Source organism: Urtica dioica, chromosome 6, assembly GCF_054948205.1.
Source record: "Urtica dioica subsp. dioica isolate 48M chromosome 6, U.dioica_male_clone48M_v1_H2, whole genome shotgun sequence".
Lineage (NCBI taxonomy): Eukaryota > Viridiplantae > Streptophyta > Magnoliopsida > Rosales > Urticaceae > Urtica > Urtica dioica.
Window position 1 is genome coordinate 30147145 of NC_142761.1, and position 27486 is coordinate 30174630.

At 44.5% G+C, this 27486-nt stretch overlaps 1 pseudogene; it reads left to right on the top strand.

Annotated features, from left to right (window-relative positions):
• Positions 1-378: 378 nt before the first annotated feature.
• LOC149393619 (serine/threonine-protein kinase AGC1-7-like) lies at positions 379-3981 on the top strand (annotated as a pseudogene).
• Positions 3982-27486: the final 23505 nt, after the last annotated feature.

Below are 27486 nucleotides of genomic sequence, written 5' to 3' on the forward strand. Positions count from 1 at the left end.
CCGATCTCGCAGATGATGGAGGTGAGCTAGAGGCCGTAGGCGTCGTTGACAGGGTGGAGGATTCGGTAGTGGAAGAAGAGGCAGATGATGACGACACGGAGGCGATAGGGGGACGCTGGCGAGCTCAGAGGGCTTGCCTTCTTTCTCGTACCTGTGGAAGCAGCGGAGTCAGAAGGGAAGGGAAGAGAGAGAGAGAGAGAGAGAGAGAGAGAGAGAGAGAGAGAGAGAGAGAGAGAGAGAGAGAGATACAGACCTGAGCGAGAGGCGGTCGAGTCTCGCAGATGATGGAGGTGAGCCAGAGGCCATAGGCGTCGTTGACAGGGTGGAGGATTCGGTAATGGTTGTCAATGGCTTGACATTACTCGAGTATTTGGAGAAATGGAGAAGAAGGGGTTGTACTCAGATTTAGGGGTTTTTTCTATACTTAGAAATAGAATGAAATTAAGAATAAACTGCCATATTTTTTACAGCGTTTTCCCATAAACGCTGTGAAACAAAAACTAAACAAATACAATTAAATTAAATTATGAAACTAACACGTGTCAAGTTATAATTGTAAATTAACTTTTCACAGCGTTTGTATATAAACGCTGTCAAAACTTTATTTTTCAAACCGCTTCTTCTCCACATGGCTTCTTGTAATTCGAGGGAATAAAATGAAAGCGTTTATATATAAACGTTGTCTTATTTTTTCCACAGCGTTTATCTTCACAGGCCACCTGTCATCTTACGATTCGACAATAAAAAAAATGATGTTTTGATAGCGTTTTTTTGTCAAACGCCGTGAAAACATGTGTTGTGAAAAGCATGATTTCTAGTAGTGATTATATCATTCGTTGAAGGAACTTCTAACCGTATAAAGAAACGAAAAATATCTCTTTTTTCAGTTCACAAATATCAATTCTTTTTCACACTTATCGTTTGTTTCCTCTAAAAATATCTCTTTTTTCAGTTCACAATATCAATTCTTTTTCACACTTATCGTTTGTTTCCTCTCTTGTTATTAAATGTGATGCCTAGATGAATTGCTTGGACATAATGCTTGTATGCATATAGGATGTAGTAGCTAACTGTGTTGTGATGAATAATTATTCAACGGCTGGATTGTTTTAAAAAGAATCTGTCAGTTAATTTTAACTTACAAAGCTCTTATTTAGTAGTTATGCTCTAGAAGATATTGGCATGGAATGACATACATTTAATAAAATGTAAAAAATGGAATATTTTTAATATATTTATTTCTTGTAAGAAATTACATATAAAACTTGTAATATCTAAAACTATATGTAAAATACCTGCTACCATGTTTGCAGATATAATTGCAAATAATTTCTGACCTATTATGCTTCCATAATAATATGCACACGTCAGCAAATAATACATAAATTACATACACGCATCATTGAAATTCATCTTTCCTTCGTTTACCTTTTCAATACAATAATACATCATGTTGAAAGAAAAAAAAGCAAACGCCCAACTAACCAGTTGATTAAAATGAAAAGAAAACATAAGTACTATTAATATTATTGTTGCCGATTATGTACTTTTAATTAATTTATTTATTTATTATGGGGGCTAATAATTCAGGACTAAACTCCGATTAGATCGGACCTAACATAACATCCAACAACAGCTTGTAAGGTGCTAGCAAAAAAGTAAATAAATGAATATATATACTATAGATAGAAAAATAGTGGTGGTGCCAGAGAGAGTCAACCAAACATAACTCCTTAAATTTCTATTTTTGAAGTTTGATTGTGTGCTTGAATAGAGGGATAGAAATAGAAAAAGAGAGAGAAAGATTTACAAGTCACTTAAATTTAGACAACCTAGGATTAAGCGCTCGACCAATCATCATTATTTCATTGCATCGTATAACTATTTTATTTCACTTTTTTTTTTCTTCTTCTTCTTTTTCCTTCCATAAACAAAATAATATAATCATCCTGAATGTAGTCGTAAGTCTCGTTTTGTTTTATTCCGTGATTTTCCGCACAGCCTTGTGAACATTTTCGGTTCGTTGGTTGATCACATTATTATTCTTATTTTCTCTTTAAAATCCAAAGAATCAATTCCAGCTAAACTACGCCAATGGTCGTCGTGTAATTTATCTTGGAAAAAGGAAAAGGGAAGAAGAAGAAGAAGAAGAGATTGATGCAACAAAAGGGTGGCTTTCGAACTCTGGTATAATAATACTATCAACCTTGACATGTATCTTTCTTCAGAATGAAAATAGAAAAAAAAAAAAAAAAATTGAAATAGTACGTAAGGAATTGTTTGTGGATTTGTGTGTCACGTAACAATAACATGGACTACACAACTCCACCAGATAGGATTATAATATTTGTCAAGCTTTGATTATTAAATTATTATTCTCTTCCAAGGATTGCTATACGTGGTCACCATGACACAATTTGACTTAGTATATTTCTCTTTCAAGGGCTAGCTCTTGTCTCATCAGAAAACGGTGTGGATCGAGGCATGTCGTCAAATAAGGGTGAGATGTGCGATCGCGGGAGGGGAGGAGGGAGCGAGAGGCCGCACACAGGGGGTGACATGCGGTGGGAGGCGGTGAGCGCGGCGACGGGGGAAGGCGGCCTGAACCTGGGCAACTTCAGGCTTCTGAAGAGGCTGGGGTACGGGGACATAGGGAGCGTCTACCTGGTGGAGCTGCGGGGGACCGGGGCCCACTTTGCGATGAAGGTGATGGACAAGGCGTCGCTGGCGAGCCGCAACAAGCTTCTGCGGGCCCAGATGGAGAGAGAGATTCTGGGCCTGCTGGACCACCCCTTCCTCCCCACGCTCTACTCCCACTTCCACACCGACAAGTTCTACTGCCTCCTCATGGACTTCTGCTCCGGAGGCAACCTCCACTCCCTCCGCCAGAAGCAGCCCAACAAGTGCTTCTCTGAGGACGCCGCCAGGTCAGCACGCACATCCTCTCTTTTTTTATTTATTTATCTATCAAGTACTCTGTGATAAATGACACAATCAATCATCAAACTGCAAACTCCAACCTGTTGTTCTTGTGGGTGCCCAAGGTTTTTCGCGTCAGAAGTACTGCTGGCACTGGAGTACCTCCACATGCTGGGAATCGTGTACAGAGACCTCAAACCCGAAAACGTTCTGGTTAGAGAAGAAGGCCATATCATGCTCTCCGACTTCGACCTCTCTCTCCGCTGCTCTGTCAGCCCTACCCTCGTGAAGTCCTCCTCCGTCCAACCCGCGGGAGGAATCCTTGACGATGACTACGCAGGCCCCACCACCGGCGGCGGCTGCATCCAGCCCGCCAACTTCCTCCCCCGCATCCTCCCGGGAAAGAAGGGCCGGAAGTCCAAGTCCGACTTTGGAACGGGGCTTGGAGGGTCTGGGCCTGGCACCCTGCCAGAGCTCATGGCCGAGCCCACCAACGTACGGTCCATGTCCTTTGTGGGGACCCACGAGTACCTGGCGCCTGAGATTGTCCGTGGCGAGGGCCACGGGAGCGCGGTGGACTGGTGGACCTTCGGGATATTTCTCTACGAGCTACTCCATGGGACCACCCCTTTCAAAGGGGCAGGGAACCGTGCCACGCTGTTCAACGTGGTGGGGCAGCCCTTGCGCTTTCCAGAGGCTCCCCAAGCCAGCTTCGTGGCTCGGGATCTCATCCGGGGCCTCCTTGTCAAGGAGCCCCAAAAGAGGATCGCGTACAAACGAGGTGCTACGGAGATTAAGCAGCACCCATTTTTCGAGGGTGTTAATTGGGCCTTGGTAAGGAGTGCCGTCCCGCCTCACGTTCCCGACCCCTTCGACTTCTCGCAGTTTGCGCCGGGCCCTACTCCCAAGCCGAACAAAACTAGTAACAGTAGTACTAGTCATAGTCCTAGCCCTAGTAGCCCTCATGACGACTCGTCTTCTTACATTGATTTTGAGTACTTTTAGAAGTTTACAAGTAAATTATTTGTACAAAAAGACATCAATTTTTTGTGATCTCTATATCATCACTGCTATTATTTTGTTCTTTTTCTTTCTTCTAACTTTTGTTTGTATACTGTTGTACCTTATTTTTCAAGGTTTGAGTCAATAAGGATAGATTTTTACTGCCTTTTGTACTAATTGCTATCTCGAAATCTATCCTTCTTTTGTTCCTCTTTCTAGTATTGATTTTGTAGCAAATGTATACAATTCAAGCAAGTACACACGCAAACTAAACCTGGTTTAGGAAGATAACATCGAGCTAGCGCACGAAAAATAAACGAGAATTTTTAAATCATGGATTTTAAAAATATTTATAAATAAAAAATTCAGACTAAAAAAGAAACCAAGAGGTCAAACAGTACTCGCAAATATTTAATACATATATTAGTCAGCAAAAATTATTGTAGAGAACTCAAATTTACTCTTAAGTAATTTACATTTAAGTATAATATTATTGTTACAGGGTCAAAATCGACTCTCGGAAGAAGATAAAATACGATGGAATATGAAGAAAGCAATCATTCCTCGCCGCCACAAAGCCAATCTCCGGCCGATATTCCTAGGCGAGTCCCAGGTGGACCTCGCGAGCCTCTGGCGAGGCCCGGCCCAAAAGGTCAGGCCTCGCGGGCTTCCAGCGAGCACTACTACAAAAACAGGAAGTGACGCTTAGTTTTAAAAGCTACTACTACCACCACCACTCTCCACCACCACCATCGCCCTCAAACGAGGCCGGCAGCCAAACGATGGACGAGGCCCAGCGCGCAAGAATAGGCCCCATGAGCCACGAGCTGTTGGAATTGCTCTAGGGTTTAAGAAAAAAATTAACGCTTCGGTAAGCGACGGAATTTTAAAAATTTTCTTTTAACAAGTAAAACGATTTTACTAACCTAGACAAAGAGCAATCACATGTAAATAAAAACTATTATGAGCATAAATAATTTACTAACCTTTTAGAAGCTTGAACGTTGATGAGCCTTCGGAAGGTTGAAAACGTTCGTCTCCTTCGCAGCACGTCTCTCTTCTTTCCTCGCCAACTCGAGCAACCACAAAAGTTTCTATCACAAGAATCACTCGAGAAAGAAAGAAATTAGTGTGTGGACACTTTTAAACACGACAACTCAAGAACAAGTCTTAGAGTCGAAGAGCTAAAACACTAGGTCAAATGTGGACCTAGGTGCCAAAAGAAAAACCGAAAATAACTAGAGAGAGAGAGAGGATCGGCCACAAGGTCTAGAGAGAGAAGCTCTCAATCTCTAACTTATGTGGAATGACTAGAATGAGAGGAATGAGGTCTCTATTTATAGGGGAGGCATGAGCAAATCTCATTTCCTCTTTTCTACCCATGTTGGACGTTCATGACATATCATGCAAGTCCTCGGATTTGTTTCCTCATTCGTTCTCTCTTAGTTGGCCGAAAATGCACTTTCCTTCTAGAGGAAATTTGTTTCCACTTTTTCTTTTGCCAAGTATCTTCATACATTAATGCACAAAATAAACTCTCTTTCCCACTATGGCATGAACGAAATTCAGCCTTATTTTCCTTGGGTTGGACGAAATTTGAGCTTCTAGAAGGAGCTTCTAGATGTTTCTTCATTTGTTCATGACAACATAAGAAAAGCCCATTAAGAATTTTCAAGTAAAATTCTATGAAATGAAATTAATCCTCAAGGCCCAAATTCTTTAAGTTGGCCGTGTGATTTAAATTTCATTTGTCATCATATGACAATGTCAAAAAATTTATTGACATTCATTTCGTCCTATGTCTAAAAAGACAAAGATACCCTTTAGACAATTTTCACAAAACTTGTCTCGTTCTTGTTTTGACTTAGCTGCTAGTTTAACTATTCCTACTCGATATGATTTGTGACAGTGACCTCATGGATCCAAATGAACAAAGCTTGAGCTAAACACTTGGACTCAAAAGTTCACAAACCTTTTCCAATTTTAGCTTAATGTCAACTGACTCCACTAAAGAGTTGACACTGAAAATCTCTCGGTTCAAATGAATTTATTTTCTACTCAAGAATTCAACCTAATTGTAATGAGCGGATCCACTGAATATTATCTATGTTTACCCTTCATGAATATCATCAGCTAGTCGGGATTTACAAAATTACCATTTTACCCTTCTAGCTGTTATTTCATCAACTCCTTTGTCGCTTGTGAATAAGTCAGAAACAATGTATTGATGAGGAGCTAACAAGTCACATTGTTTCATCCAAAAAATTCAAGACTCAATTTGGACACTGGCCAGTTCATTTATTCACATTCCAAGGAACAAAGCATGAGGTGATATACATTGCATTTCAGCAATCTTGTACATGAATTCCATATCTATGAGAACTTCACAAAGTTACTCATGACATTCTCACAACTTAGTACTTCACCAATAGGCCTCGTTCGGAATCACATAGTGAGTCCGAACTCTGACTTTCTCAAATGAGAATACGTAAGCTGTGAAATGACATGTCTCATTTCAGGATTAAGGTAAGCACGATGCAATTCATACGTAGTGACTTCGAGACATACGAGGTTAAATGGTTTGTTCTTATCTTGTCTCTAGAAGTGCACTGGTCAATTCAGTACCTTCGGAAGATACCTAGAAGAACTATAGAGTCTCCAACTCTCAATGCCAAATAACCAGACATCATAGATTCTCCTAACAATCGTACTGAGGTCAATAGTCCTTTGACCCTTAGATTGCGAATATATCGTTTTAAGCAAACTACGAAGAGTTTGTTCATGCAAATCTACATTTGTCTCTTCGTAAGTTGTTAAGTTTTTTTTTGGACTAAAGACAAATGTTTTATCATAAAGATTAAAACAGACAAAGAAGAATGAATGAACGTTTCAAATTTTTATTAATGAATAAGCAATTATAAGCAAGAGTCTTCGTGAGACTTTATTACATCAAATGTATAAAATAAAGACTACAACTCTTCTTGTGGGCACCATTGACAACAAACTCCCACTTGACTCAAAGAAGATGTGTGTAGTCCTTCATGCCTAATCCCTCTCGATGTTGGTCGAAGACCTTGTTCGCTAGGGCCTTTGTGAATGGATCTGCTAGGTTGTCCACCGTTGAGATCTTCTTCACTTCCACGTCTCCGTGCTGCACGATCTCTCGAATCAAATGGTATTTCCTCTCAATATGTTTAGAGCGCTTATGGCTTCGAGGTTCCTTTGAGTTAGCGACAGCCACACTATTATCACAATAAAGGGTCATGGGCTCGTCGACGTTTGGAATAACTTCCAAATACTTAAGGAATTTTCTAAGCCATACAGCCTCTTTGGATGCTTCACAAGAAGCCACATATTCTGCTTCCATTGTGGAGTCAGCAATGCAAGATTGCTTAATACTTCTCCACACAACAGCTTCACCATTAAGGATGAACATAGATCCTGAAGTGGATTTCCTGGAATCCTTATCCGCTTGAAAATCGGAGTCGGTATATCCCGTCATAGTCAGGTCAGTACCTGAGTATGTAAGCATCAAGTTCCTAGTTCTTCGAAGATACTTAAGAACATGATTAACAGCAATCCAGTGCTCGGGTCCAGGGTTTAGATTGGAAACGGCTAACTACGCCAACGGCGAAACATATATTAGGTCTAGTACAAAGCATAGCATACATGAGGCTTCCTACGGCAGAGGCGTAAGGAATTTTCCTCATGTCTTCAATCTCTTGTGAAGTCTTGGGAGACTGGTCCTTAGAGAGTGAGACTCTATGCCTAAATGGTGTTTGGCCCTTCTTGGAGTCTTGCATCGAGAAGCGATCCATCACCTTATCATTATAAGATGCTTGAGAGAGCGACAGAGTCCGATTCTTCCTATCTCGAAAGATTTGGATTCCCAGAACGTACGCGGTTTTCCTAGATCCTTCATATCGAATTGCTTTGCCAGCCAGACCTTAACCTCAGATAATTTACCCACATCGTTACCTATGAGTAATATATCATCGACATATAGTACCAGAAACACAACTTTGCCTTCGTGTATTAACTTGTAAACACAAGGCTCATCTATTGATTGTTCAAAGCGAAGCTTTTCACAGTTTCATCGAATCTAATATTCCATGACCTAGATGCTTGCTTTAGTCCATAAATGGACTTAAGTAACTCACAAACCTTGGTCTCTTGACCTTTTTCCACGAAACCGTCTGGTTGAGCCATGTAAATGCGCTCGTCAAGATTGCCATTCAGAAAGGCTGTCTTGACATCCATTTGCCAGATCTCATAGTCGAGAGCTGCAGCTATGGATAGGAGTATGCGGATGGATTTAAGTATCGCGACTGGCGAGAAGGTTTCTTCATAGTCAATCCCTTCTTGTTGGGTATAACCCTTAGCCACTAGTCGTGCTTTGAACGTCTCGACGTTCCCATCAGGACCCATTTTCTTTTTGTAAATCCACTTACACCCTACGGGTTTAATCCCTTCAGGAAGGTCTACAAGTTTCCAGACTTTGTTGGCATACATCGAGTGCATCTCAACTTTCATGACGTCAAGCCAAAGGTTTGATTCAGAACAAGCCATCGCTTGGCTATACGAAACAGGATCATCCATGTCAGAGACGGCTATGAGAGAATCTCCATAAGACATGTACCTGTCAGGCTTTTGAGCAGCCCTCCCACTACGTCGAAGTAGTACTTGACGAGATTCTGATGAGTTAGGTTGTGTTTCCGTTGGGGTAAGAAAAGTTCTTACAGATGAGGTAGAAGCTTTATCACCCAACTTTTCTTCAAGCATGATTTTGCTTCTAGGTTTTGCGTCTTCCATAAAGTCCTCCTCAAGGAAACGAGCATTCGTGCTAACGAAAGGCTTATCGTCTTCGGGACTATAGAAGATGAAACCCTTGGTTTCCTTTGGATATCCCACAAACAAGCATAATTCTGAACTACTAGCCAACTTGCTAGTCTTTTGCCCTAGCACGTGTGCAGGACAACCCCAAATTCGGATGTGGCCCAGATTTACTTTACGGCCAGTCCATCGTTCATAAGGAGTACCAGGAACCGTTTTAGATGGAACTTGGTTCAGAATATAAGCGGCTGTTTCGAGGGCATATCCCCAAAAGGAAAGAGGGAGTGATGAGTAACTCATCATTGATCTAACCATCTCCATAAGAGTTCGGTTTCTTCTCTCTGACACTCCGTTTTGTTGAGGTGTGCCAGGTGCGGTAAGCTGAGAAGCGATTCCTTCTTCTTTAAGAAAGCCATCGAACTCTCCATACATATACTCACCACCTCGATTAGATCGAAGTGTTTTGAACACTTTGCCAGTTTGATTTTCCACTAAAGCCCTAAAGACCTTAAATACGTTAAAGGTCTCGGATTTGTGTTTGAGCAAATAGACAGAACCATATCGCGAGTAATCATCGGTGAAGGTAACGAAGTATTCGTATCCCACGCGTGCCTGTTGGCCGAGCGGACCACATACATCAGAATGTATTAGTTCCAGCAACTCAGTGGCTCTTCGACCCTTATCGGAGAAAGGTCGCTTAGTCATTTTTTCTTCTATGCAGGATTCAAAAGTAGGAAGTGAACCTATTGCAGAGGCTTGGTGTCACGACCCGCGAACCTTAGCTCGCCCGCGAGCCGCGGTAGATTTCTCCGCATCTTACTTAACATAAAATAAAATCCATAAAAACCTTGGTGGAAGCGCTTCCGGAAAACATTTTCTAGAAAAACTTTTAAAAGATTTATATAAACGTCTAAAAAATATGGGAGAATTTTTCGTTTTTCTTAAAACATACTATTCAAAACTTTATAAACAAAAGACTCGTCTTTTAAAAACAAAACAGACTCATTCGCCCTTGACTTAGCCACAGGTCGGCAGCCGTACATACACACGCCTACTTACTTACCAGTTTCGCTGATGCTCTGCTCAGTCTTCTTTAGCCTTTCCTTTATCTACAATATCAAGATAATAACTGTGAGTCGAAAGACTCAGTAAGCGGATATCTACATATCTAATGCACAATGCACATAACACATAAGCAATACATAACATGAGTTCATATCTTTTTATAACTTGCGGAAATATCGGCTTAGGTCCCGATAAATCCACCTTACTTTAGAATCAATCGGCTTAGGTCCCGATAGATTCACCTTTCATAAGAATCAATCAGCTTAGGTCCCGATCGATTCATCTTACTTAGGAATCACTCAGCTTAGGTCCCGAGAGATTCCTCTTACTTAAGAATTCACCAGCTTAGGTCCCGGTGATTCACATCATAAACATACTTGCTTTAATCATAACTATGGAATTACCAGCTTAGGTCCCGGTAACTCCTCTTACTTGAGAATATGACAGCTTAGGTCCCGGCAATTCCCATCATACAATACATTTCCTGCTCGGGATCCCTTAATGATATCCGCACGACACATGTCTTATTGGCGCCAGACAGGAGGGTGCACAGTCTCCTGCCTAATCCCCATGTGGTACCAGCACGAAGCATAATAGGTACCTGCTAACAAGGAGTATATGTCGGAGGCGGTATCATTATGTGTTTTCTCTTTAATTAACTTAACATGAGAGACTGCTTAATTCGGGTTTAATCCCGATCTTAACATATATTCTTTTCGCTTATTAACTCGTGACTTATAAGATCTTGAGATGCGACTCCCAAAGATCCTATCATAATATTCTCGCTTTTGAATACGAGTCTTAACTTCAGTCTCTCATAATCTAGTTCACTAGGACTGGATCTCTGGAAGGTGGCTAACTAAACACATAGCAAAGGCTCGGGTTCCTAGTTACCTCTAGTCGTTTTTGTTAGCCGGACTAATTCCGTTTCCCAATTCGTTAGCGGCTTAAAGCCCTTAATCTTGATAGTGAATTGTCTTTTGGTTGATCTTACTCTTGCTTACTAAAAAGCATATAGAAAATGCACGTACAATATATGTATATATATAAAGATATATATAATATTTCTTGATATTGTAGGTGCCTAAAATCCACTTACCCGGATAACGATTCTTTCGAATCCTGAGATCTTCTCTTCCAGATAAAAGGTTTCTTCTTAACTTCACGTATAACCCAGTCCTCGTAAGCTTCTCCTGCTAATCCTTATAGCAATCTGGACGTATCTATGGAAGAGAAAGATCGAACATCGAGCATACTCAGTATCTCGTCCATTGATCTACTAACGTACACAGTTCTACTAAAAGAAAGCTCATAAGGAACGTGTTCAAAACGTCCTCCTAGTCACGCTACTCAGAGCGTCTAAAAAAACAAACATCAGGGAATACATGACAGAACAGAGACGGGAAAGAATCGATGCCTAAGAACAAGGCCTTAACAACTTCCCTGATCTAGGCTAAGAAACGTCCCGCTATTCGACCACCTATTATTTTGACGGGACAAAGCCCATTGCTTAGGATAGGTTCCCGAAGGTCGAAACTAAAAGAAAAAAACGTATAAAGAAACTCTTACTAACAATCTATAGAATACGTAAGTTATATGAAAATAACTCAAACCGACACTTCTCAAATGTGGTTTAAAAAATATTTTATGACTTGTCTCTTTTTATTGACAAGTTATAACGTTTGAGAACGTAAATAAAACATTTCTCGTTGATATTCTTTTTCCAAATTAAAAGAGTCGAGCTTATAGTCGAACTCAATTTTTAATACATAATTAAGATAAATATACTAAATAATTACGTGAATAATCAACGAGTTTAATAATAATACATATTAATTATTTTTTTTCTTAACGACTTACATAAAACGAGCTCGATTATAAAACATACTAATTATAACGTATTAATTCTTGATAATAATAACGTACTAATTTTAACGGTTCAAACGAAACCAACTTGGAAAATAAAACCATTGTCAAACAATAAAACATAACAACACTATACATAAAATATAATAACGCACTAACTCCGAGCACTCATACAAACCATCAAAACTTCGCAACTAACTAAAAGAAAAACTACTTCACTACGTCTTAGACTCGAGTCGGAACTCGGGAAATTTCGACTCGCTAACACCGGGCAGAGACTGCCATAAACAGCCCCCGGAGAGCCGCCACAGCGTCGCTGCCGTCCCCGGCCCAACAGCTCGTCCCAACCGAGCCGATGAACCTCGCTGACCAGCCCCACTCCGTCGTTACTCGCGCAACAGCTCCGCCAACCTTTGGACAACCTCTTCGCCATCCCGAGCCGCTGCCCCGAGACCTGTTCAGCCCACCTAAAACGAGCCTAGACTCTCAACAGATATAACTCACATGCACAACAACGAAACAACCGTTAACTCCTATTCTCAAACTAGAAAAACAAAGTCAAGCTCAGAATCACGTCCCAAAAATCAAGATCAAACACACGGCCAGAACCATTCTACACGGCCAAGACCAAAACCACACCCAAACCTGTCCAAAACCAAGAACACCACCATAATCAGAGGAATCATTACCGAAATCCTAACTCACAACCAAAAGCCCCAATTCCAAATAACAGAACCCTAAATCAGATTCAATTAAAATTGGGGTAAAAAATCCCTTTACCTAGCTTTAAGAACCGAATCACTCAGATGAAATCCCTCCTCTTATCACCGGCGATTCCTCTCAGTCCAGCGTCCTCGGCGGCGCTCGCTCCTTCTCGTCCGCACGCAGCTGGCGCTAGGGCTCGGTGGCTGGCTGGATGGCGCGCGTGTAGGGTTGGGGTCTCGGGCTGGTGCTGGTGGTCACGCGTCCTCTCCCTCGGTCGCTCTCCTTCTCAGTCTCGCTCACTCGCTCTCTAGCTCTCTTCTGCTCTCTCTCGGCCTTTCTCTTCCCCGAGCTCTCTCTTTCTCCCTCGGTCTCTCACTATTTCTCTTCTCTTCTTCTATTCTTCCTCTTTTTTTTTCCCGTGGGTTTGTTTATTTCGGCTGGAGAGACTTGATAGCAAAGAAAATGATGAAGATAAGTGTTGGGTTGGCAAGGATAGAAGCGTGACACATGTGTGATGACGAGGCAAGGCTTAAGAATTATCCTTTTATTCTCAAACCAATTTCTTTTTCTTGTTTTCTTTCAAATGGGTCCCTTAAAATTGTTACAACCACGTCCTTTTCATATAATTATTTAATTAAATCCATCACCGAACGGATTATAATTATATGATTTGAATCGAGAATTTTCTCGTTCGTTCTCGAATAATTTAAATATATTTAAGGTTTCTCGGAATTAATTCTCATCCTTGAGAATTTATTTCTTAAATTAATTTCCGGAATGTTTCCTCGGAATTAATTTATTAATCGAGTTAAACTCGATAATTCCTTTACTCATTCCGAGATTTCCCATAACCTTAACATATTTAAAATTAATTCGATAAATCCATTGAAATATAACCCACTCGAGAATTTAGTTGTAACAACGGAAACTCGCTTATTATCTCCAAATACGAGTGACGCAGAAACTTGTCCTTACACTTGGAGTGGACCGTCCCTCACAAGTCTCTTAATCCTATCTAGACTGATATGACCAAATCTTAAGTGCCATAGGTATGTTGATTTTGTTAGATCGGAGGATTCAGAAAGTTTGATCCTCTTTGGCTCCTTAATTAGATCATTATCTATTTCGTGTCTAAAATGGAAGGTTGAGTGGGATAAATGTAAAAAAGACCATTCTTCATACATGCATCAGTGACAAACGAATTTGAAAAAGAAATACGAATTCCATTCTTCATAAACTTCAAATAATAATCTTGCTCTAAAAGTTGAGCAACAGACATTAGGTTTTTCCCAAAGGAAGGAACATAGCTAATGATCAGCATCATATGATCTCTAACGGGAGTCCCAGCCTTCATGCGACAGTTCATAAACTGTCGGACCGCTTGTTGTCTAGCTTGACGTCCTTGCCCTCTAAACATCTCATGGAGATTGTAGAGCATATCGGTGGCAGTTTCATAATCACGATGTTGTTGTTGCAACACATTGTTCATTGATGCCAGAATATAGCACCTCGCAATCTCATCGGATCGAAGCCAGGCCGCCAGGGCGTCTTTTTCCTCTTGCGTCGAATCTTCATTCGTTTGAGGACAGGGGGTGGTGAGAACCCATTTGTGCTTGTCGACAGTAAGGACTATGTCGAGGTTACGTTTCCAGTCGACGTAATTGTCGCCTTCGAGTTTATTTGAGGAAAGAATGGTTGAGAGAAGGTTGAGAGACATTTTGCCTATAAAAGTTGAAACAAGTTTATGACTAGTCTTTGGTCTAGGATTTAAGTTTTTAAACATTTGATAAAATCCAAAGGTGTTATAAACTAAACGATAATTTACTCCTTCGAGGGAAGGCCGCAAAAAATCTCCATTTATAAGTAAATGACACATCATTAATGCTTCGCCAAGATGTCAATACACCAATTTTGACCAGCCACCTTTTAAATTGGTTTGATCACTCACATCCTTTCGCAGGGCCTCGAGGGAGGATTACTAGGGATTGAGTCTAAGTGTGTAACCAACCACTTAGTCCAAAAGATTGACTTTGAAAAACAATCCGCCGAGGGGAGGTCTTGTCTCATTGTCTCAGTACTTTCGGATTTAGCTCATTGAGCAATGATCAGTGCAAAGCGCCCTTGAGTACTCTCACTTAGGAGAGGGCCACGAGGGTGACTCTTAGTCTAGCGACAATTGCACTTTTCATTAGTGTTGGGGATCGTGGGTTACAAACAACAAGTATAACCCTCCCATTACCCCACTTAGTTTTTGGAGTTGGTACATCGACTTTTATAAGTTCGGAAACGGTTTTCCTAGTTATACAGCGATATAGCGGACAACTAGAAAAGAATCCTAGATTTTCATGTTCAGAGCAGTGTTAGTTCATAAAGGCACAAGGGACATACTCGGATCTTTTCCTATTTTCTATTTCGGGAAAGTGCATGAGGGAAGTGTGAACTTCAACTCACTCGAACACTTGAAAGTTTGAGATTACACATCTTTTTATTTTTCGGCTTGTCTACATGGAGACCTCCCACTCAAATTTTCAAGAGCATATAGATTTTGAACATATGTGATATAGATATAGTTTTGAAAACATTTTGAAAACTTATTTGATTTGGATGACAAAATATTTTCAAGTTTGAAAACGAAAATGGTTTTTCAAAATTCAAACTAGTTTTGTAAAAATTCAATTTTCAATTAAACTTTCAAAAATCAAAACATTTTAATATTTCACATCATGTTTATAATCTTAAAAAATATTTTTTTTGCTCAAGAGAATTTTCTCATTAGAGTTTTATAACTCATGGTAGTGGGGCTGAAAATCCGAAATTCTAAAAAACTGGACTTTCGGAACAGCCTCGCACCTCGGACTAAAATCGCCATAACTGGTGGTCCGATGTCCTTTTGACCTGAAACCGGTGGAATTGGACAGAGGACAGACAGAGCTTTAATTTGATTCAAGAATCATTCAATTTCGATTTCTGAGCAGAGAGTTATGCCACTTTTACTGCGGGTTTTACTCCAGCTCGAAGAAAAAGAAATAATTAAATTTCGGTCTTTTTAGGTGCGAAAAAAGTATCGAGTGTAACGGAACGTTTTAGAAATTTGTTAAAGCTTTTATTTGTGTTTTATTAGCAAGGTAATAACATTCTATAAAAGAAATAACAACATGCATAAAACGATTCAAGTAAATAAAAGAAACTAGTAAGACAAGAAAACTAGTCACAAAATTTACTCGAAAATGTTCTCAAACTATAAAACACGTTTTTTAATATAAAAAATTAAAAAAATTTTAGAACTGATTCTAATGTGTTTCAAAACCATCCCAAACTCATAGAATTTTTTTTTAAGGCATCAGCAATAAAATAAAAAAAATCTAAGAAAACAATTATAACTTGTCACAAAATTAGTAAACTTTCGAAAACGATTTTCAAGCTCATATTTTTAAAAACATGTACATGCATATCTTTGACCATTGCTCTGATACCATTTGTTGGAATTGATCTAGGGTTTAAGAAAAAGTTTAACGCTTAGATAAACGGCGGAATTTTAAAAATTTTCTTTTTCAAGTAAAGCAGTTTTTACTAACATAGACAAAGAGCAAGCACATGTAAATAAAAACCAATATGAGCATAATTAATTTACTAACCTTTTTAGAAGTTTGAACTGTTGTCGGTCGTTTTCGGAAAACCCGAGACGCCAAGAAGGCACGTCGCTCAAAGGGCCGATGGTCAGGCCGGAGGTCCTGAAGAGCGGCAAGTCTTCAAGCCTTCGCCCAAACTCTTGACTCTTTGAGTCGAGCCTAGCCCCTCGAGTTGAGACTTGAGTCGGCTCCCCGAGTTGAGCGTCGCTCCTTGGGTTGAGCCTTGAGTCAGTCTCCTCGAGTCGAGCTTCACTCCTCGAGTTGAGCCTTGAGTCAGTCTCCTCGAGTCGAGCTTTGCTCCTCGAGTCGAGTCACTCTCGTCAAATGGAAACCTTCATATTTCATGTGGCAAGAATGGTATTCAAAGGCTCGCAAGAGCCCGACGAAACGGGCCATGCGCCGCGCGCGCAGCCGCGCCGGCCAACCAAGCACAGCAGCCCGCGCGCCGCGCCAGACAGGCCGCGCGCCGCGCCAAGCAGACCGCGCGCCGCGCGATGACACGCTCGCGCCGCACATCCAGCGCCGCGCATCGCGCGCCGCGCCTGGTGACCCGCGCGCCGCGCCCCCTGCGCCGCGCGCCGCGCGCCGCGCGTTGTGCGCCGCACTTTGTGCGCCGCGCGCGCCGTGCGCCTCCACTTGATGCCACATGCGTTCCTAGTCCCACATGGACGAAAAAGAAGCCTTCTAAGGCCCCCAAACACCTATAAATACCCCCTCCCATTGAGGGGAAAGCCATCCCATTCATTCTCAAGGAACTTGAGACTTCTCTCCGCTTCTCTAGATGCCATCCTTGGCCTGAAGCGGATTCTCCACGATTTCTCGCTCTCGGAGATTCTGAAGCGCTTTCCGGGGACTCCCGAGTGCCGCCTCTCTCGATCGAGCGATTAATCTTGAGCCCACGAGTGCTCTAACGGTTTTCTACTGAAAATCGCCTACGCGTCTAGCCTCCTAGACGCATCCACCATTTCTGACAAGAAATCGCCTACGCGTCCGGCATTTCCAACTAGGAATCGCCTACGCGTCCGGAATCTCCGCCACAACAAGGAACTCTTGACTTAGAGTCTTCCACGTCTCCAAAAGAGAGAAAACACACATTCTCTCTCGCGTTCACGATCTCCGAAGTCCTGAGACGCCGCCGAGGACTCCTCGAGCCCCGTCTCCTTCGTCGAGCACGCTTCTCCACCAAGGCTCCGCGCCTCATACAGCGTCCTACACGCTTGAACTACGTTCTGACCTGATCCCACACACGGGTACGTAGGCAGCCGACAACCAAGGCACGGTCACTCCTCCTCCTCACCCCCTACCTCTCCCGAGAGGCGGGTTGATCGGAGAGAACCCTAGCTCGAGACTATCGAGTTCCCACTCTTGGCCCGGGTGCGATCACTTGGTCCGGCCTTGGATCGAACCGCCCGAGGTTTTAAATAGTTGTTCATTTTCGTGCGACAACATTTTGGCGCTAGAAGGAGGGGACTTCCCGACCTGTTCAGCCCGAAATCCCTTCTGTTCATCTTCTTCTTTTCTTCTACAAACTCAACTTTCTCGAACTTGAGAAAAGATGAGTACTCAACCACCCGTACGTTCTGAGGGCGTGAACAACCCCGAAAACGTCACCGGGACCAAGAAATACTTATTGCGCTCCCAAGCGCATGGTGACGAAGAGTCGCTCCACGAAGAGAGCTCGACCCGCTCACCATCTCCATCTCCTGATAGCAGGGACAACCGCATCATGGAGTTGGAGGAGAGTGTCCGCCAACTAAAGGCGAAGAACGCGAGGTATCACAACTGACTGGCTGCAAGGTCGAGTCGAGCATCGCTCCTCGAGTCGAGTCATACTCCTCGAGTCGAGCCTTGCTCTTCGAGACGAGTCACACTCCTCGAGTTGAGCCTTGCTCCTCGAGACGAGTCATTCTCCTCGAGTCGAGCTTCGCTCCTCGAGACGAGTCATTCTCCTCGAGTCGAGCATCGCTCCTCTAGTCGAGTCATCCTCCTCGAGTCGAGCCTTGCTCCTCGAGTCGAGTCATTCTCCTCGAGTCGAGCATCGCTCCTCGAGTCGAGTCATTCTCCTCGAGTCGAGCCTTGCTCCTCGAGTCGAGTCATTCTCCTCGAGTCGAGCATCGCTCCTCGAGTCGAGTCATCCTCCTCGAGTCGAGCCTTGCTCCTCGAGTCGAGTCATTCTCCTCGAGTCAAGCATCGCTCCTCGAGTCGAGTCATTCTCCTCGAGTCGAGCTTCGCTCCTCGAGATAAGTCATTCTCCTTGAGTCGAGCCTTGCTCATCGAGTCGAGTCATTCTGCTCGAGTCGAGCATCGCTCCTCGAGTCGAGTCATCCTCCTCGAGTCGAGCCTTGCTCCTCGAGTCGAGTCATTCTCCTCGAGTCGAGCATCGCTCCTCGAGTCGAGTCATTCTCCTCAAGTCGAGCCTTGCTCCTCGAGTCGAGTCATTCTCCTCGAGTCGAGCATCGCTCCTCGAGTTGAGTCATCCTCCTCGAGTCGAGCCTTGCTCCTCGAGTCGAGTCATTCTCCTCGAGTCGAGCCTTGCTCCTCGAGACGAGTCATTCTCCTCGAGTCGAGTCGCTCTCCTCGAACCGAGTCATTCTCCTCGAATCGAGCCTTGCTCCTCGAGACGAGTCATTCTCCTCGAGTCGAGCCTTGCTCCTCGAGTCGAGTCGCTCTCCTCGAATCGAGCTCCGCTCCTCGAACCGAGTCATACTCCTCGAGCCGAGCCATGCTCTTCGAGACGGGTCATTCTCCTCGAGTCGGGCCTTGCTCCTCGAGACGAGTCATTCTCCTTGAGTCGAGCCTCGCTCCTCGAGTCGAGTCACACTCCTCGAGTCGAGCCTTGCTCCTCGAGACGAGTCATTCTCCTCGAGTCGAGCCTTGCTCCTCGAGATGAGTCATTCTCCTCGAGTCGAGCCTTGCTCCTCGAGACGAGTCATTCTCCTCGAGTCGAGCCTTGCTCCTCGAGACGAGTCATTCTCCTCGAGTCGAGCCTCGCTCCTCGAGTCGAGTCCTTCTCTTCAACTCGAGCTTCGCTCTTCGAGACGATTCACACTCCTCGAGTCGAGCCTTGCTTTTCGAGACGAGTCACTCTCCTCGAATCGGGCTCCGCTCCTCGAGTCGAGCCTTAAACTTTGCGCATGAAGAACCTCCGTTCGTGCCTCACGAGACGATGCATTTCACCATCAAAGAGGCCAAGCGAGTTGTGCATCCGCACAATGACGCAATTGTGCTCAAAGCCCAAGTAGCTAATAACTTGGTGAAAAGAGTTCTCATCGACAACGGCAGTGCTGCCGACATAATTTTCAAGTCCACCCTAGAGCGCATGAAGCTCGGGGGGCTACGCCCAACTCCGACCCAAACGCCTCTATTCGGGTTCACTGGGAAGAGAGTCATGACTGAAGGCGTCATCGATCTGCCAGTCACCTTCGGAACTCCCGGAGGCATTGAAGTCGTTCACATGGTCCCATTCCTAGTGGTCGACCAAGAGTCCCCCTACAACGTAATCGTTGGGCGACCCACGTTGAACCGGCTAAGGGCAATCACTTCAACATACCACCTACTGGTGAAGTTCCCTACCAAGGATGGAATCGGCATCATGGCTGGAGATCAATCCCAAGCCAGAATATGTTACATCCAGGGAATCGATGGAAAGACCGCTAAAAAGACGGTTAACACGATCTCTCAGCTCAGAGATAGCGTCGAGTCGACCAAGGTCCTCCGCGAAGTCCATAAAGACACCTGCATGACACCCAAGTGCAAGGTAATGGCGTCCTCATCAGAGACCCCACACGGTCTACCAGGTCATACATGGACGAGACACCGATCTATCGCCTGTGGAATGCGGAACACTTGAAGAGAGTACTACCACTAGCCAGCGCTCCCCCCATTTATTTATTTGCTTTCTAAACAATAAGGCCTACGAGCCAACGTTTTAGGATTTCAAATTTTTTGCAATGTTAATAAAGTTCGATGTTTTTCTTTTAAAATCCACTTTATCAAAGATTTTTAATCATCAAGATTACACTTGTAAACCCAGAACTCGGGGGGCTAGTCCTATAGGCAATGGTATGTACACTAAAAATCCTCTAGAAAGTACGCTCCACAAAAAGAAAGCACGCTCCATCAAAACAAAACACCCGAACACAAAACGGGAACAGGCGTGCACGTAAGACGCCTCCGTGGCGCGCCGTAAGACATCCCCGAGATGCAGGCTAAAGACGCCCCCGCGGCGCGCCCACGAGACATCCCCGAGATGCAGGCTAAAGACGCCCCCGCGGTGCGCCCACGAGACATCCCCGAGATGCAGGCTAAAGACGCCCCCACGGCGCGCCCACGAGACATCCCCGAGATGCAGGCTAAAGACGCCCCCGCGGCGCGCCCACGAGACATCCCCGAGATGCAGGCTAAAGACGCCCCCGCGGCGCGCCCACGAGACATCCCCGAGATGCAGGCTAAAGACGCCCCCGCGGCGCGCCCACGAGACATCCCCGAGATGCAGGCTAAAGACGCACCCGCGGCGCGCCCACGAGACATCCCCGAGATGCAGGCTAAAGACGCCCCCGCGGCGCGCCCACGAGACATCCCCGAGATGCAGGCTAAAGACGCCCCCGCGGCGCGCCCACGAGACATCCCCGAGATGCAGGCTAAAGACGCCCCCGCGGCGCGCCCACGAGACATCCCCGAGATGCAGGCTAAAGACGCCCCCGCGGCGCGCCCACGAGACATCCCAGAGATGCAGGCTAAAGTCGTCCCTCGCGACGCACGTAAGACGCCTACATGGCGCAACCTAAGACGCCTACATGGCGCACGTAAGACGCGTAAAGGCGCAGCCTGTAAGACGCCTACATGGCGCAACCTAAGACGCCTACATGGCGCAACCTAAGACGCCTACATGGCGCACGTAAGACGCGTAAAGGCGCAGCCTGTAAGACGCCTACATGGCGCAACCTAAGACGCCTACATGGCGCAACCTAAGACGCCTACATGGCGCACGTAAGACGCGTAAAGGCGCAGCCCGTAAGACGCCTACATGGCGCAACCTAAGACGCCTACATGGCGCACTTAAGACGCCTACATGGCGCACGTAAGACGCCTACATGGCGCACTTAAGACGCCTACATGGCGCACGTAAGACGCCTACATGGCGCAACCTAAGACGCCTACATGGCGCACTTAAGACGCCTACATTGCGCAGCCTAAGACACCTAAACGACGCACAAAACCGTCTCTCACAACGCACTCTGAGTCGCCACGAGGTGTTGCATATGATGACTAAATCGCAACGCACCTGAACCGCCGTACGAGGCGCAGTTCATGCCATCTTCGCCATCGCCAACTAAACACGATCACCGTGGGAGAATCCCCGTTCCATGCGAGTTAATTGAAGCTGCTCGCAAAAACTCGCGAGCCCCGCCTCTGAGCAAGAACCTCGCTCAGCCTGAACTAGCTAAGACTTCGCTCCTCGAGTCGAGTCATGCTCCTCGAGTCGAGCTTCGCTCCCCGAGTCAAGTAATTCCCTTTGAGTCAAGCCTCGCTCCTTGAGTTGAGCCATTCTCCTTGAGTCGAGCATCGCTCCTTAAAGTCGAGCCGCTCTCCTTGAATCGAGCCTTGCTCCTCGAGTCAGGACATCCTCCTCGAATCAAGTCAGTCTCCTCGAGTTAAGCTTCGCTCCTCGAGTCAAGTCATTCTCCCCGAGTCGAGCTTCGCTCCCCGAGTCGAGTCACTCTCCTCGAGTCAAGCCTTGCTCCTCAAATCGAACCATTCCCCTCGAGTCGAACTTCGCTCCTCGAGTTGAGCCATTCTCCTCGAGTCGAGCTCTGCTCCTCGAGACGAGTCATCCTCCTCGAGTCGAGCTTCGCTCCTCGAGTTGAGCCATTCTCCTCGAGTCGAGCTCTGCTCCTCGAGACGAGTCATCCTCCTCGAGTCGAGCTTCGCTCCTCGAGTTGAGCCATTCTCCTCGAGTCGAGCTCTGCTCCTCGAGACGAGTCATCCTCCTCGAGTCGAGCTTCGCTCCTTGAGTTGAGCCATTCTCCTTGAGTCGAGCATCGCTCCTTAAAGTCGAGCCGCTCTCCTTGAATCGAGCCTTGCTCCTCGAGTCAGGACATCCTCCTCAAGTCGAGTCACGCTCTCCTCGAGTCGAGCCATGCTCCTCGAGTCGAGTCACTCTCCTCGAGTCATCCCCCTCGAGTCGAGCATCACCCCTCTCATCAAGTCATTCTCCCCGAGTTGAGTCTTGCTCCTCGAATTGAGTCATACACCTCGAGTCGAGCATCGCTCCTCGAGTAGAGTCATATTCCTTAATGTCCAGCCAGTCTCCTTGAGTCGAGTCTAGCCCCTCGAGTTGAGACTTGAGTCGGCTCCCCGAGTCGAGCCTAGCCCCTCGAGTTGAGACTCGAGTCGGCTCCCCGAGTTGAGCTTCGCTCCTTGAGTTGAGACTTGATTCAGTCTCCTCAAGTCGAGCTTCGCTCCTCGAGTCGAGCCTTGAGTCAGTCTCCTCGAGTCAAGCTTCACTCCTCGAATGGAGCCTTGAGTCAGTCTCCTCGAGTCGAGTCCCACTCCTCGAACAAACGCCTGGAGCGACCTGAAGAACAGGTCAGCCAAGGTAGAGACCCGCGCTCGCGCCTGGGGAATAAGGGCCGATCTTCCGAACGCAGACGAAGAAGCGTCACCAAGGCGGGAATGGCGGATGCCCCGTGAGGCCGACTTATGCTTGATGCGTGGTCAAACTTTTAGCGTTTATCCCCGAGCAGTCGAAGCCCTCCGGTGCGGCAGAGCCTTCCGCCAGGTGCCGCTCCGTCTTCTCGAAGCATCAGCCCGCAGCATCAACCTCCGCCTTCAAGACCTCGGAATGAGCACGCCTTTGCAAAATGAAAAAGTGCAGTCACCTTCCAAGCTGGCCGAGACGGAAGCCATGATCTTCCCCTAATAGGTCACGATTACACAATCGTCACCCTGCTAGTCACCGTCGAGTCCCATGGACTCCGGGTTGATGATATCATCAAACAAAACGCCATCGAAGATAGACTTGGGCATGACCTCGCCCAAAGATCAATAAGCCGCGACGCGCCGGCACACCTCTACACAAATGCACACCCTACTTGTGCACGCATATCCCCATTGCTCCCGGGCTAGAGCGACGGACGCCAACGCGTTTGCCTCGCCCACGTCGAGCTACGTCTCCTATCCGCTTGGATCCTCCTCCACGTGTCGATCACACACTCGTGTCGACAAAGACGGAAAAGCAAGAAAGAGCACTTACAATTGTGAGAGTATTCTTTATAATCACAAAGGCTTCGCAACACTGAAGCCCTGGGAAGCATATTTTCCTCAAACACCCGGCGAAAACAACTAAAAGTTCACCGCCCGGGGCCTCCCGAGCAATGAACTTGGGGGGCTAATGTTGTCGGTCGTTTTCGGAAAACCCGAGACGCCAAGAAGGCACGTCGCTCAAAGGGCCGATGGTCAGGCCGGAGGTCCTGAAGAGCGGCAAGTCTTCAAGCCTTCGCCCAAACTCTTGACTCTTTGAGTCGAGCCTAGCCCCTCGAGTTGAGACTTGAGTCGGCTCCCCGAGTTGAGCGTCGCTCCTTGGGTTGAGCCTTGAGTCAGTCTCCTCGAGTCGAGCTTCACTCCTCGAGTTGAGCCTTGAGTCAGTCTCCTCGAGTCGAGCTTTGCTCCTCGAGTCGAGTCACTCTCGTCAAATGGAAACCTTCATATTTCATGTGGCAAGAATGGTATTCAAAGGCTCGCAAGAGCCCGACGAAACGGGCCATGCGCCGCGCGCGCAGCCGCGCCGGCCAACCAAGCACAGCAGCCCGCGCGCCGCGCCAGACAGGCCGCGCGCCACGCCAAGCAGACCGCGCGCCGCGCGATGACACGCTCGCGCCGCACATCCAGCGCCGCGCATCGCGCGCCGCGCCTGGTGACCCGCGCGCCGCGCCCCCTGCGCCGCGCGCCGCGCGCCGCGCGTTGTGCGCCGCACTTTGTGCGCCGCGCGCGCCGTGCGCCTCCACTTGATGCCACATGCGTTCCTAGTCCCACATGGACGAAAAAGAAGCCTTCTAAGGCCCCCAAACACCTATAAATACCCCCTCCCATTGAGGGGAAAGCCATCCCATTCATTCTCAAGGAACTTGAGACTTCTCTCCGCTTCTCTAGATGCCATCCTTGGCCTGAAGCGGATTCTCCACGATTTCTCGCTCTCGGAGATTCTGAAGCGCTTTCCGGGGACTCCCGAGTGCCGCCTCTCTCGATCGAGCGATTAATCTTGAGCCCACGAGTGCTCTAACGGTTTTCTACTGAAAATCGCCTACGCGTCTAGCCTCCTAGACGCATCCACCATTTCTGACAAGAAATCGCCTACGCGTCCGGCATTTCCAACTAGGAATCGCCTACGCGTCCGGAATCTCCGCCACAACAAGGAACTCTTGACTTAGAGTCTTCCACGTCTCCAAAAGAGAGAAAACACACATTCTCTCTCGCGTTCACGATCTCCGAAGTCCTGAGACGCCGCCGAGGACTCCTCGAGCCCCGTCTCCTTCGTCGAGCACGCTTCTCCACCAAGGCTCCGCGCCTCATACAGCGTCCTACACGCTTGAACTACGTTCTGACCTGATCCCACACACGGGTACGTAGGCAGCCGACAACCAAGGCACGGTCACTCCTCCTCCTCACCCCCTACCTCTCCCGAGAGGCGGGTTGATCGGAGAGAACCCTAGCTCGAGACTATCGAGTTCCCACTCTTAGCCCGGGTGCGATCACTTGGTCCGGCCTTGGATCGAACCGCCCGAGGTTTTAAATAGTTGTTCATTTTCGTGCGACAACATGAACGTTGATGAGCCTTCGGAAGGTTGCAACGTTCTTCTCCCCTCGCAGCACGTCTCTCTTCCTTTCCTCGGCAACTCGAGCAGCCACGAAAGTTTCTATCACTAAATCACTCGAGAGAAAAGGAATTAGTGTGTGGGCACTTTTAAACACTACGACTTAAGAACGAGTCTTGAAGTCGCAGAGCTAAACACTAGGTCAAATGAGGACCTAGGTGCCAAAACAAAAACCGAAAATTAACTACAGAGAGAGAGAGAGGATCGGCCAAGTTCTAGAGAGAGAGTCTCTCAGATCTCTTAAACTTGGATGAATGAAATGTGAAGAATGGGGCTCCTATTTATAGGAGAGGTCTCACCTTCAATAAGGTAGTTTTCTCTTCTATAGAATATCACATATTCATGAGACAAATATTGCCCATTTCCCCTTTGATTCACTCGGCCAAGGCTGCCTTCTAGAAGGCTTGGATTTGTTTCCTTTTTTGTTCATTGCCTTGCCGATTACCCTCTTTCTTCTTTGAGGAGATTTGTTTCATCTTTCTTTTGGCAAGTATCTTGATACATTTATGCACAAAATATTCTCTCCTTCTTTGGATATGTTGGGCGCCTATGGCCTTCTAGAAAGGGCTTCTAGAAGCTTTTCCATTTGTTCATGATAACATGAAAAAGGCCCATTAAGAATTTTCAATAAAATTCTTATGAAATGAAATTAATCCACAAGGCCCAATGATCAAGTCATGGCCGAGTGTTATTGAGTCATCAAATGACCTTGTCAAAAAATTTATTGACATTCATTTCATCCTATGTCTCAAAAGACAAAAATACCCTTTTGACAATTTTCGTTCTTGTTTTGACTTAGCTTCCAGTTTAACTATTCCTACTCGATGTGATTCGTGACAGTGACCTCATGGATCCAAATGAACAGAGCTTGAGCTAAATACTTGGACTCAAAAGTTCACAAACCTTTTCCAAGTTTAGCTTAATCTCAACTAACTCCACTAGGGATGGCAATTTCGTGTTCGTGTCGTAATCGTGTCGTGTTAATCGTGTTTGCATAAATAATTGCTAGAACCAAATCCGACCATTTATTAATCGTGTTTGAAATCTAGATCCAAATCCGACCGTTTATTATTTTTTACAGATCCATAACCGTTTAAATTAAACCATTTAATAGTCGTGTTAAATGGGTATTTAATCGTGTTTTAACCGTGTTTAGACATTCGGACTCAATTAATTGCGATATAATTATCAAAAACATAATACTCATAAGATCAAAATTGTCCTCTTTCTTTTTGCACTAACTTCTGATACATCGACACTGAGTCACATGGCTAACTAATACTTTTGTTTTTCCTTTATTCTTTTCTTTATTTTTTCACACAAAAATTTTTGGCAAAATATAAAAAAAAGGAGGGAAAATAATGAAGGGTAAATGTAAACAAAATATTAAACTGAAATTTTTATGAAGAATATGGATGGAATGTTATGGAGGGATATCAAATCTAAATATTAGTCTAATTATTTATAGTTTTATGAAATAATATTTTTTGGAGAATATGGAGAGAATTTTATGGAGGGATATCAAATCTAAATAATAGTCTAATTATTTATAGTTTCATGAAATAATAATAGAAATTTATAATTATATGAATGTTTTATTTGGATAAAAATTAGATATTGAATTTGAAAAGAAATGGAGGTAACAAGTCATTTTACTATAATTGAAATCAAATAAAATTGAATACGATACAAATAAAATTGAATACGATACGTTATTATGAGACTATAGTTATTGTGATAGTCAAATTGAAATTGTGATTGTTCGATATGAATTGAATTAAATTGAAATAAAATAATATTGAATATGATACGTTATTATGATACAATAGTTATTGTGATTGTGAGTTGAATTGAATTGAGATCAAATAAATTGAATATGATACTGTGAGATGATAGTTATTGTGATTGTGAATTGAATTGAATTAAAATCAAATAAAATTGAATATGGTACGTTATTATGAGATGATAGTTATTGTGATTGTTAATAGTGAATTGTGATTGTTCGATATGAATTGAATTGAAATAAAACAAGATTCGAATATGATACGTGATTATGAGACTATAGTTATTATGACTGTCAATTTTAAATTGTGATTTTTCAATATGAATTGAAATAAAACAAAATTGAATATGATACGTTATTATAAGATGATAGTTATTGAATTGAATTAAAATCAAATAAAATTGAATATGAAACGTTATTACGAGATTATAGTTATTGTGATTGTGAATTGAATTGAATTAAAATCAAATAAACTTGAATATGATACGTTATAATGAGATGATAGTTATTGTGATTGTGAATTGTAATTGTTCGATATGAATTGAAATAAAATAAAATTAAATATGATACGTTATTATGAGACTATAGTTATTGTGACTGTGAATTTTAAATTATGATTTTTCAATATGAATTGAATTGAAGTCCAATAAAATTGAATATGGTACATTATTATAAGATGATAGTGATTGTGAATTGAAATTATTCGATATGAATTAAATTGAAATAAAATAAAATTGAATATGATACATTATTATGATATAATAATTATTGTGATTGTCAATTATAATTATGATTTTTTAATATGATCTTA